Source organism: Hylobates moloch, unplaced genomic scaffold (assembly GCF_009828535.3).
Source record: "Hylobates moloch isolate HMO894 unplaced genomic scaffold, HMol_V3 SCAFFOLD_3, whole genome shotgun sequence".
NCBI classification, from domain to species: domain Eukaryota; kingdom Metazoa; phylum Chordata; class Mammalia; order Primates; family Hylobatidae; genus Hylobates; species Hylobates moloch.
In genome coordinates this window covers 169545489-169557608 of record NW_026652278.1, presented here as the reverse complement: position 1 = coordinate 169557608, position 12120 = coordinate 169545489, and the positions used below count along the sequence as shown (strand labels likewise).

The 12120-nt window shown below is 35.1% G+C and overlaps 1 long non-coding RNA gene across 1 annotated transcript in view; it reads left to right on the top strand.

The window, feature by feature from the left end:
- LOC116480410 (uncharacterized) overlaps window positions 1-651 on the top strand; it is a 93564-nt gene extending 92913 nt beyond the window's left edge. The window contains exon 3 of the long non-coding RNA XR_004251284.1: window positions 260-651. This is a non-coding gene — a long non-coding RNA (uncharacterized LOC116480410). The remainder of the gene's footprint in view (window positions 1-259) is intronic.
- Window positions 652-12120: the final 11469 nt, after the last annotated feature.

Sequence of the window (12120 nt, the reverse complement as noted above, 5' to 3'; positions counted from 1 at the left end):
TTATATATTATATAAGACTGACACGCCCTATTTTTTTTTAGACTACGTGCTTGAACCCAGAAAGAGTGGGCCACAGCCAATTTGAAGCGGATAATTTGAATGCTTTAGCAAAGGTGTGTTTTACTGTAAATCATGCCAGGAAAGATACAATAATTCCACAATAGCAAGGATTTTTCAGTATGTAAGACTTAGCATTAAGGTAGGAGAGGGTGGTTAAAAGATACATCTCATCCTTCATGCTCAATATTCTCTTCTTTAGAAAGAGCAGCAATTGGGTGGCACAGAATGAGTTCTGAGGTTTACATCAGAAGATGGCCCTGAACTGGAGCCAAAGCTGGCCGGAGAGCTGGGGGAGATTCTGAGCCTCACACTTTTATTTGCGAAGTGAGATGCTCATTCTACTATTGTTTTCATTTGGGGGTTTGATGCTCAAATAAAGCAATACACATGAGGAAATTTACTGACATTGTTTTAAAAAACAAAGTTAATGTGTGATGATGCAGTGGAGTGATTCATGAATGGCATTATAAATATTTTAAAAACACAAAAGGAATTAAAAGAGTATACTTGGATGTTAATGAAAATAAAATTTCACTGAGAACAGGAATCTTGGTAAACATCAGCTGATATTAAAAGTTTATTGCTTTTAAAGGAGTCTGAAATGTTCTTTTGTCAAGGTTAATGCATTAAAATGGGGTACAGCATAACATTAATCTAGACAAAACAAATTTTAATGTGATTATTTTATAAGCTCTAGGTTGAAATAATTTTTCATCTACATAGGAAAACTGAATAGATTATAAAAAATGTTTAAAACAAAGAGAAATTTCAGATGTCAAATAGGTGGGAAATAATGTCATTTTATTAACCATAGATAGAAAATGAGGTACATTAGTCTTAGACACTATTTAGAGCAGTTAATTGCTAAGTCAGCAAAACAATCTATTCTACGATGACCTTACTTTTAAAACAGTTCCATGGCATGAACTCAAGGACATTACTGCAGCAAAGTTCTTAACAAATCAGTCATATTCATTGCATTTAATAATCTATTGGGGCCTTCGCTAGAGTGAACAACCAGAATTTCTTTTAAACTCTTCCATAATTCAGATTTTATCAATGTGGACTAACCCTGTGGTCAGTTAAATCTGAAGTAGTGCAGTTTTTATGTTTTCTGAACATATTGGGCCTGAAAGCAAATATTATTTTATGATATGTTAATAACACAAGGAATTTTACTAGTAATATTTAGTGGAGCATAAAGGTACCTAAGACTCTGTCTATTTGCACAGTAGCAGAACGGATCTAAGAATGATTCCAACCATAACTCTTAGTCAAACACATTAGCACAGTCCATTTACATAGTAGAATGCTCAGTACAGACCTAAGAATATTCTTTAAAGTTACAGTTGGAATATTTCTCCAAAATGTCCTTATAAATGTGTATACATCCCAAGTCTGAAGTATGAATTACAAATCATAATATGTGGCTCTAAGTTGTTATCATCCGAAAAAAAATTCTAATTTGTAACAGAACCAAAGTTTTGTTCCAATCTAAACTCCCGAGGACCAATTCAAAAGAATGGGAAGCTCATTCTTTCCCTGAAATTATTGGCCATACATTTTAAAACATCAAAATATTCTGAAAAATGTCTGTGGTGGTCTCAACTCTTATTTAGTTTAGAATCTTGGTAGACAAACGTAAGTGCCAAGATGTTCCAGATGACCAGTTAGAATGCAGGGGAGCCATAGAAGTACTCTTAATGATGCAAAGTACAAATAAATCCCTACGAAATAAAAAGTTTACAGAGCCAAGGATCTAAAGACTTTTAAGAGTTTTGATGAATGTATGAAATTAAAGTAACTTAAATTTCATGTATTTTAATTTAAATGTCATCATGGACACAGCCATTGGTTTATTTCTGGCAGTGAGTTCAAAATGAAAAAGCTTTTAGAAAATAATACATAAAGGAGAAGTATCATGCTCCATGAATTTAAAGATCAAACTGTATTGCATCCAATGTTGTTTTAGATATTAAGTAGTATAATGTGGGATTATACCACATATTACATTACTCAAATCTTAAGGAAAAAAAAGGTTGCTATCTAAAATGTGAATATAACATAGGTACATTTTTCTTGGGGGAGAGGATAAACTTCTAAGATTAGCATTACATTGAATCTAAAAAACAAAAGAGAAAAACGTACTTAGAGATTGTTTGAATCTTGTTTTAAGCATGTCTTTTTCATTATATAGTTTCATTATTTAAAAAAAAAAAAAAAAAAAAGCCTAAGTCCCTGGCAATCGCCTTCTGTTTAAAGAAAATCCCCTGGGAGGTGTGGACAGAACTTAAAAATCAGAGTCAATTTCTTCTTAATTCAGAGGTAGAGAACGGATAGGGCATAGTGAGGAACAGGCTTCAAAAGGAACCAAAGCATGAAAGAAAGTCACCTTGTTAGCTGACAGAGAAGTGTGCTTGCCTTGGGGATGGAAGCTTTCTTGAATATTCCTGTTTTAAATGGACACTGTAAACCATAACATCATTACCCATAGGTAGGTCCTAGATGAATCTATCCAAGATATGTCAGACAAATGACAGGATTGCTAGACTTGCTTATTCTTTGGTCACAAAAATCAGGTAAGTGAAACATGCACATTTTTGCTGATTCAAATATTACGATGGAAACTGGCCTTAAAGGGGTCAGGAAACAAACAGAGGAGCTTAAGTGACAAATACACTCCTGCTTGCTTTTCCAGTTTCTCTGTATGCTCCCATGTTACAATGGACATCAAAACCTGTTCACTGAATTTTCTTCCAGAAGTACATGAGGAAGAAATGTGGATATTTGTCTTCGAGACTCCATTAAACATTCAGATTCCCACAAATTTAAACCATTTTACATATCAACCTCACCTTTAAACAATTAAACAATGCTAATTGTTAATATACTGTACTTGTTTGAGAATTTTGTAGTTTATTTTATAAGTTATATATAACCTTCCCGCTTTTTGAAAATTTCCACTATGCTGGACTAAATAGTCATAATGTTCTAAGAAAGGAAACTTTGAGTTGCGTATTACTTGCCCTTCAAGTAGTACCTTTAATTGCATGATTTACCAAGTCATACCAATATTCTTCTACATGGTTCATATATGCTCCAGTCTATGTCGATCGAGGTTACTCAAGGGCCTCATCTTTTTTCTCCTACGTTACTACTGTTATTTTCTTATCGGATTTTCCTCACTTTTCCTCATTGCCCTCCTTCCCTACCAGTTTCTACCAAACTTTACCTTACCGTGTGGTTTCAGCATCTTGAAGATTGTTTGCTCAAGACATGGTTATTCCTCCAAATAACTTACAAGTTGACAGAGGCACAGAGGCAGGGAAAGAAAATGTGGGGGAGGGAGAGACAGAGAGAGAGAGAGAGAGAGAACAAAAAGAACATTCTAATTTACGTCTTGCTACAACAAAGGCAAGCACGGTGGTGAGGAAGAGCCTACGTTGGGGGTGGGGGCAGGGACAATTAACTTTGTTTTGCTTTGAAAATTTATGAGAAGTAACAGCTAAACGATGATTTGAATAACAGGGTAGATTTGGCAAGATATTCCCTCCTTTGGCAATATGTGGTGATGTGGAAACAAGCTTGTCTAGACATTGGAAGGCTCAGAGGAGAACGTCTGTGTTTGTGGATCTCCAAGAGTTTCATGTGGCCAAACCTAAGAGAGCGCAAGGGAGGGTGGATCAGGGCTGGCGAGGCTGGAGTCAGCAAGTTCTGAAATGGTGGAAAGGGTAAGAGAAAAGCAGATGAATTCAAGGGAGATAAACTGTCTCGGTGTGACTTTTTGAATATGTAGTGTTAGGTGGGTGAGGGTCTTCCCAGGGCTCTGCCCAGGGCACTTAAGTGAATGAATAGTAAGTAGCACCTTTCCCTGGTTTAGATAAGCCAGAAGGAAGAAAAGGATGGGGGTGGGGTGGGAAAGATGTCCAAACTTAAAGGATATCTCTTCATCACTTCTGAGTTTGTCTCTCTTTTTCCTTAAAATTCTTTCCGGCAGAGAGCTTCCCATTATCCTGCCAAAATATCCACTCCTTCAAGTTGCTTGCTATTTCTGCTATTGTTAGACATATATTCTTAGTCTCTCTCATGTGAAGAAATAAGCAATAGAGACCAAATTCCTTAGAGAAAGTAATTTTCTTTTTTTTTAATTTTGTTATTATTATACTTTAAGTTTTAGGGTACATGTGCACAATGTGCAGGTTTGTTACATATGTATCCATGTGCCATGTTGGTGTACTGCACCCATTAACTCGTCATTTAGCATTAGGTGTATCTCCTAATGCTGTCCCTCCCCCCTCCCCCACCCCACAACAGTCCCCGGTGTGTGATGTTCCCCTTCCTGTGTCCATGTGTTCTCATTGTTCAATTCCCACCTATGAGTGAGAACATGCGGTGTTTGGAGAAAGTAATTTTCAACTTGAAACCTGGAAACTGTTATCACTTTACTTTGATTTCATCTTCAAGCCTTCACTTCATTTAAAGATGGAATCCAGTGAAAAATGGGCAGAGGTAGTAAGCTCCATTCCCAGCAAGTTCTACTCCCAATGGTTTTCACATCTCAGCCTGAAAGTTGGAAACTATAGACCAGAGCTGTGGCCGGGACATGCATAATAGGTGCTGGACAAGTATTTCAAAACAGCCAGGCTTGGTGGTGGCACACACCTGTAGTCCCAGCCTCCTACTTAAGAGGCTGAGGTGGGAGGATCACTTGAGGCCAGGAGTTCAAGACCAGCTTGGGCAACATAGCATACCCAGTGTCTACCAAAAAAAAAGTAGCCAGTCATGGTGGCACACACCTGTAGTCCCAGCTACTCAGGAGGCTGAGGCAGGAAGATCACTGGAGCCTAGGAGGTGGAGGCTGCAGCGAGCTATGATCACTTCACTGCACTCCAGCCTGGGTGACAAAGTGAGAAAAATAATAAATATCAAATATTTTAAAATTATTAAAATATTAAATATGTGTCCAGCACCTATTAACATATTAAATATTTGCCCAAAATACTTAATATATAATAAATTTACATATTTATTAAAATATATAAATTTACATATTTATTACAATTATTAAAATGAATATATAAATTTAAAATAGTATTAAAAATAGGTGCTGGACAAATATTTCTTAAGTCAATGAAAGAATAAATATTCTTGAATAGATTGAATGAATTGGTTGAATACTGTTTAAATCAAATTACATAGTACTGAAGAAAAATAGACATAGATGTTTACCCAATTAAAATAAATTATTGTTCTCAGAAATTTAATCTATGTAATTTACACCTTGCGTATTTTGCCAAAAAATGTCCTATCTTGTAGCTAGTACTCAAAGGGCATTGAAATAGAATAACTACAGAGATTGCTCCTATATATGGGAAGCTCCCCTGTAAGTTCTTTGATCTTTACTAGCTTTCTTGCCCAAAGAATTTGTGAGCTTTTGTCAACACAGGTTAAAACAAAGAGCTGTCCTAGTGGTTGATAGTTCTTTGATATATGATTGTGCTTTTTTGTAGAAAGAACTCAGACGTCTTTGTCAGAATCGTGTATTAACATACATGCTATTGTCTAAATGTTTGATGTAAATGGGATTTATGTTTCCCGCATTAAAACATTAAAGAAAGAGAAACTCCTGTGGTCAAAATTTAATACTATATGTCATTAATTTTTTTAATCCTCTAATTCAGTCTGTTAATGTGACAAAAGCCAAAATGAGAGTTCTCTGATATTTTCGTGACTTTTTGGTAAAAGTATTTTGTCATTTTCACTCATATGATTGATACAGCAACAATCTAACTAGACAAAAATTCCAAAACTTATAATCGCTGACTTGGTTTTGTTTCTTATTTCAAACCAATATAAGCACTGGATGAAAAAATTCAATTAGGAAAAATGCACAAAAGATAGAAAATAAACATGACAACAAATTATTAGTATTATACAAGGCAGCTTCCACTTTGAAAAACAAATATTACGTTGAAAATGTTCAAGTATTTGAGATTTTGCTAATATAGTTATAAAGTATTCTGACATGAATACAAATATATGGAAAATATTATTTAAATTATAATTAATTTAAATATAATTTAAATTATTTCTGCTAATTTCTTTCATTATATCAGCAACACATTATTAATTTTTCAAATTAAAGCTAATTTAAAACTTTTTGAAGAACAGTATGAGACGATACTACTTACTACTCAGCACAGATGCTGAAGCAAGTAAAAAAATGCAAGCTAATGTTTCTATTATCAACATTTTACAGAATATTCTACATTTTGCATAAAATTACTATTCATATAGGTAATGTTAAGGCTTATATTTTCAAGTATTATTTTTCCATGTAGTGGTTTTATATACAACTGCTTTTTCCCCAGACTAAAACAAAGTATCTTCCCATCGTTTAAAGAAGTAAACTTTCACCTTTTTCATGAAGCCCTTTCAAACTGACCAGAGGAAAGCTATTAGGTTCTCAATTTTCTCTCTCTCTCTCTGTGTGTGTTCTTTCTTAAGAATTATAGCCCTAGTAATTCATCTGCTTGTATCTGTACATGCTTTCTCATTCTATAAAACACTGACATCTAAATTTACCATCCTTTTATATTTTAGTCTAACGTTGCTCTTTAAGTTGTATATATATATATTGTGAGCTTCTGCTGGTCTTCCTGTTTTAAGTAACACCTTCCTAACAGGTAAGGGTGCCTCCCCCAGTAAAGCTTAGCACAATGCACAATGTCCCAGGAAACCAAATGTGCATTCTCCCCGTCCCATTTTAATGATATGGCCACAAACGAAAAAGAGGATATCCCTATGCATTCTATATTCATCTTGTTTATTCTTACTTTCTCAGTGTGATAGATTGTGAACCTGCTTACTTAAAGATCAGGGATATGGGATCTGTGAGACGAAACATCAGTGGATCAATTAAGGCTACTTAGCTTAATGGTGAAACAACTAGATGAGCTCAGGGACATTCAAGGGGCAGTTTCACGGCTTAGAATCTACTTAGATTGCCTCGTTTCCATCGTCCTGGCTAGCATTAAAAATTATGTGACAAGGAAGGATTTTCTTTTTTTTTTATTTTTTATTTTTTTTTTATTTTTATTTTTTGAGATGGAGTCTCGCTCTGTCACCCAGGCTGGAGTGCAGTGGCGCAATCTCGGCTCACTGCAAGCTCCGCCTCCCGGGTTCACGCCATTCTCCTGCCTCAGCCTCTCCGAGTAGCTGGGACTACAGGCGCCCGCCAGCACGCCCGGCTAATTTTTTGTATTTTTAGTAGAGACGGGGTTTCACCATGTTAGCCAGGATGGTCTCGATCTCCTGACCTCGTGATCCGCCCGCCTCGGCCTCCCAAAGTGCTGGGATTACAAGCGTGAGCCACGGAAGGATTTTCTTAACTTCATCACACCTTGTAATAAGAACTTACAACTTTTGCAGGTTTTAGATATTTTATAATAATGTGCCTTGCTTATATTAGGTATTCAATATTTGTCGAGTTGCATTAAATATTGCACATAGACAACACCTGTTGATGGCTTCATTCAAGTTCCTAAATTCTAGAATATTCATCATTAACAATTTTGCCGGATTTATTTTTTGAAGAAATATAAAATTATACTTTTTAAACATTACACATATAAATGAAAACTATTCTTTCATATTTGAGATCCTGATTTTATTACTTTTCATAATCCCTAAAATAACATGTTTGACAGAATAATTTTGTGGCTTTAGCCACTTGAGGATCTAAAATTGGGATGAGAACATAAGACATAAAATGTATAATTGAGTAGAGCATTAAGATAAGCCTATTTGGGTATATGTTTTTTAAGCTAAGCAAAGACGATCAAACTTACAGATAAATGAATTATGTATCAAACAGTTTCACTCTCTGACCTTACCAAACTGAATGAAAAAGTAAACAGTCTGTCTCCTTTTCATTAGCTAAAATAAGCAAGATTATACTTTTTAAATATATTAAAGGCTGAGTTTTTCATATATTGGAAAAAATTAAATTCTTAAAGTGTTCAAATTGCTTAAAGTGATGCATTTCATTTGAATTTATAAAAAATGCAAGTATATGATGCATAGCAATAAATACTTAATAGTTCTCTCAAGGAATATACATTTTGAGTTTCTTTTTCTAAGAAAATTTAGGTAGAGACCATACATTTCAAATAAGTTAAAAATCAACCAATTCAGGATAAATTAAAATCATGTTTCCTAGAAACTATATACCAATAATGTAGAAACATAAATGCTTTATCAAGTTAAGGTATGCAATTTGAATGTAGTTCAGACTTAATAGCACATATTTTAAATATCATTACAGATATCAGGATAAATGCATAAAAACCAGCCATACCACCACAAAACAAACTGGGGAAGTGCAGGATCCTTTAATGAAATTAAAATGATTTATAAAAATGGGAAGTTGTCTGGGTGGGTTGCTCCGCCTGTAATCCCAGCACTTTGGGAGGCTGAGGCGGGCAGATCACGAGGTTAGGAGATAGAGACCATCCTGGCCAACATGGTGAAACCCCCATCTATACCAAAAATACAAAAATTAGCCAGGCGTGGTGGTGGGTGCCCGTAATCCCAGCTACTCAGGAGGCTGAGGTAGAAGAATTGCTTGAACCTGGGAGGCGGAGGTTGCAGTGAGCCGAGATTGCGCCACTGCACTCCAGCCTGGCAACAGAGACTCCGTCTCAAAAAACAACAACAACAACAACAAAGTTCATTTATATTTCACAATCCCCTTATATTACAACATAACTGGTTGGCTAGTTTTCTCACGTGTGAAGCTAGCTTGATATTTTAGTAACTATGTTATATGTATTATTAGATTTAACTTCTTATTCGAATGGATAGGTAGCTCCCCACCCTTCAGCAATGTGAGGGACAGAGAAGAAAAGTGGGAGAAAAGGATAGGACGTGTATACCCAGATTCACGCTCAACTGCATCCCTGAAAGAATGTTAACATCACAGAGTCTGTAAAATAGGAAAAAAGTATATTTGGACCAAATGCTGTATTGGCCAAGTTCAGATTAGTTATTGTTTATATGGATTAGTTTATGGTTTGCAGGAGGAGGTCTCAGATATTCAAAGACCTTTCGGCAGATGCCTCGTCCTTGGAGGTTTGGCTGGTGCATCTATGCCATGGTAATATGTCCTGTAAAACTTCTCACATCATCTCCTAATTAATTACAGAGGCATCGTTCTTCCACATCTCTACCTTACTAGAATACCTTCAAGAACTAATCTTTGAATCTAGCCCATATTGGTCGTTGGGCAAATATTTGCTGGATTAATTGTAGTTATACTCTCAAAGTGGGCTTGTTTATGTACTTTCATAAGTGTCAAGGCACATTTCATAGAAGTATACATGCACACACAAATGCAAATATATATGTCAATCTAAGTGATGTTAAGATTGTAATATAAAAAACTGCTTTCTTTCATTCTGCATCTCCTTTATTCTAAACTTTAAAAGAAAATTTTTCCTCTAGACCTGGTTGCTTCGCAGAGCGGTTTAGGTTCAAATGTGAAAGCAATGTTTTGAAAAATCAATTACTCTAACATAAAAGATTACTATCTATTTCCTATAATCATCCAGCACATTGTTACCTTTTTTATTTTTTGTTTATGCTTTAAACTTTTTAGATTCAGGAGGTACATGTGCAGGTTTATTACCTGGATATATTGTGTGATGCTAAGGTTTTCGATGCACTGGATCTCATCACTCAGGTACTGAGCATAATATCCAATAGTTAGTTTTTCAACTCTTTTCCCCTTCCTTCTTGCCGTGCCTACTAGTTCCCAATGTCTATTGTTGTCATCTTTATGTCAATGAGTACCCATTGTTTAGCTCGCACTTATAAGTGACAACATGCAATATTTGGTTTTATGTCTCTGCATTAATTCATTTAAAATAATGGCCTCTAGCTGCATTCTGGTTGTTGCAAAGGAAGTGAATGTTTTCTTTTTTTTTTTTATGGCTGTGTATATTCTATGGTGTATATGTGCCACATTTTCTTTATCCAATCCACCATTGATAGGCAACTAAGTTAATTCCATGTCTTTGTTATTGTGAATAGAGCTGCAGTGAACACACAAGTGCATGTGTCTTTTTGGTAGAGTGATTTATTTTCTTTTGGATATATACCCAGTAATGGGATTACTGAGTCAAATGGTAGTTCTGTTTTAAGTTATTTGAGAAATCTTCAAACTGCTTTCCACAAAGGCTGAACTAATTTGCATTCCTTTCAATGTTGTGTGCTTCCTTTTCTCTACTGCCTCACCAGTATCTACTGTTTTTTGACTTTTTCAAAGCCATTCTGACTGGTGTGAGATGGTATCTCATTGTGGTTTTGATTTGCATTTCTCTAATGATTAGTGATGTGCAACATTTTTTCATGTTTGTTGGACACTTGCATATCTTCTTTCAAGAAGTGTCTGTTCATGTATTTTGCCCATTTTTTAATGACTTTTTTTTACTTGTTCAATTGTTTAACTTTCTTACAGATTCTGGATATTAGTCCTTTGTTGGATGCATAGTTTACCAATACTCTCTCCCATTCTGTAGGTTGTCTGTTTACTCTGTTGATAGTTTATTTTTCTATGCAGAAGCTCTTTAATTAGGTCCCACTTGTCAATTTTTGTTTATGTTGCAATTTATTTTAAGGACTCAGTCATAAATTCTTTCTCAAGGCCAATGTCCAGAATGGTATTTCCTAGGTCTTCTGGAATTCTTGTAGTTTAAGGACTTGCATTTAAATCTTTCATCCATCTTGAGTAGATTTTTGTATATGCTGAAAGGTAGGGGTCCAGTTTTATTCTTCTGCATATAGCTAGCCAGTTGTTCCAGTACCATTTATTGCACAGAAAATTGTCTCCCCTTTGCTAATTTTTTTCAGCTTTGTCGAAGATCAAATGGCTGTAGCTGTGCAGCTTTATTTCTGAGCTCTCTATTTGATTCCATTGGTCTGTGTCTGTTTTTATATAGTACCATGCTTTTTTGGTTACTGTAGCCTTACAGTATAGTTTGAAACCAGGTAATATGATGCCTCTGGTTTTGTTAGTTTTGCTTAGAATTGCTTTGGCTATTCTGGCTCTTTTTTTGGCTTCATATAAATTTTAGAATTATTTTTTCTAGTTCTGTGAAGAACGACGTTGGTAGCTTGATAGGGATAATGTTGCATCTATACATTCCTTTGGGCAGTATGGCCATTTTAACGACATTTGATTCTTCCAATCCATGAGCATGGAATGTTCTTCCGTTTATTTGTGTAGTCTATGATTTCTTTCAGCAGTGTTTGGCAACTCTTCAGTGTCACCATAATTATCATCATTTTTACATGATAAAATGGAGGATATATAATGTTACTGGAATTTACACAGATAACAAATGGCAAAGCCTTATGTTGCGCAGTATTGTTACATTTTCTATGGCTTCCATTTGAGGAAAGAAGGAATTTCTCTTATAACAATAAACATCTATTACAATAAGCACTCCACTAATTTTAGCTTACTTATTTCCATGTGACAATTAGCAAGTCATCTTATATGATTGGATTTAGTCATTTCATTATTATTATTTTTTTTGAATTTTTTATTTTGTACAGAGGGCTCCATTGACAGTTTTGATGGAAAAATGTGTTGCTTTATTTTCTATCTTTTGGTAGTTTGGGAAGGATAAGGTAATAGTGGTTTTGTTAAGGTCAAATGGAGTAGAGTCAGGAGCTTTACTGTTTATATGGAACTTAGACACATTGCTTACCAAGTGGCGGGTGGTGTTAAGAGTAGGCATAAGGTCTTCTGCTTTCTAGTCCAGTAGCCTTTTTACGTCATCATATTACTTTTCACATTGTGTACCAAACTCCATATTATATTAACCAAGAAGGCATTGAAAGGTCATAAACGCACAGCCCTGTCATAAATGGTGCCTTGAATGAAGTAGGTTGCATTTTATTGTAATCAACTAAGTCTAGAAACTTTCATATAACATGTGAGTTTTAATGCTATATATGTCTATGAAAGAATAATAAAGAACAATGCTCGTTCTT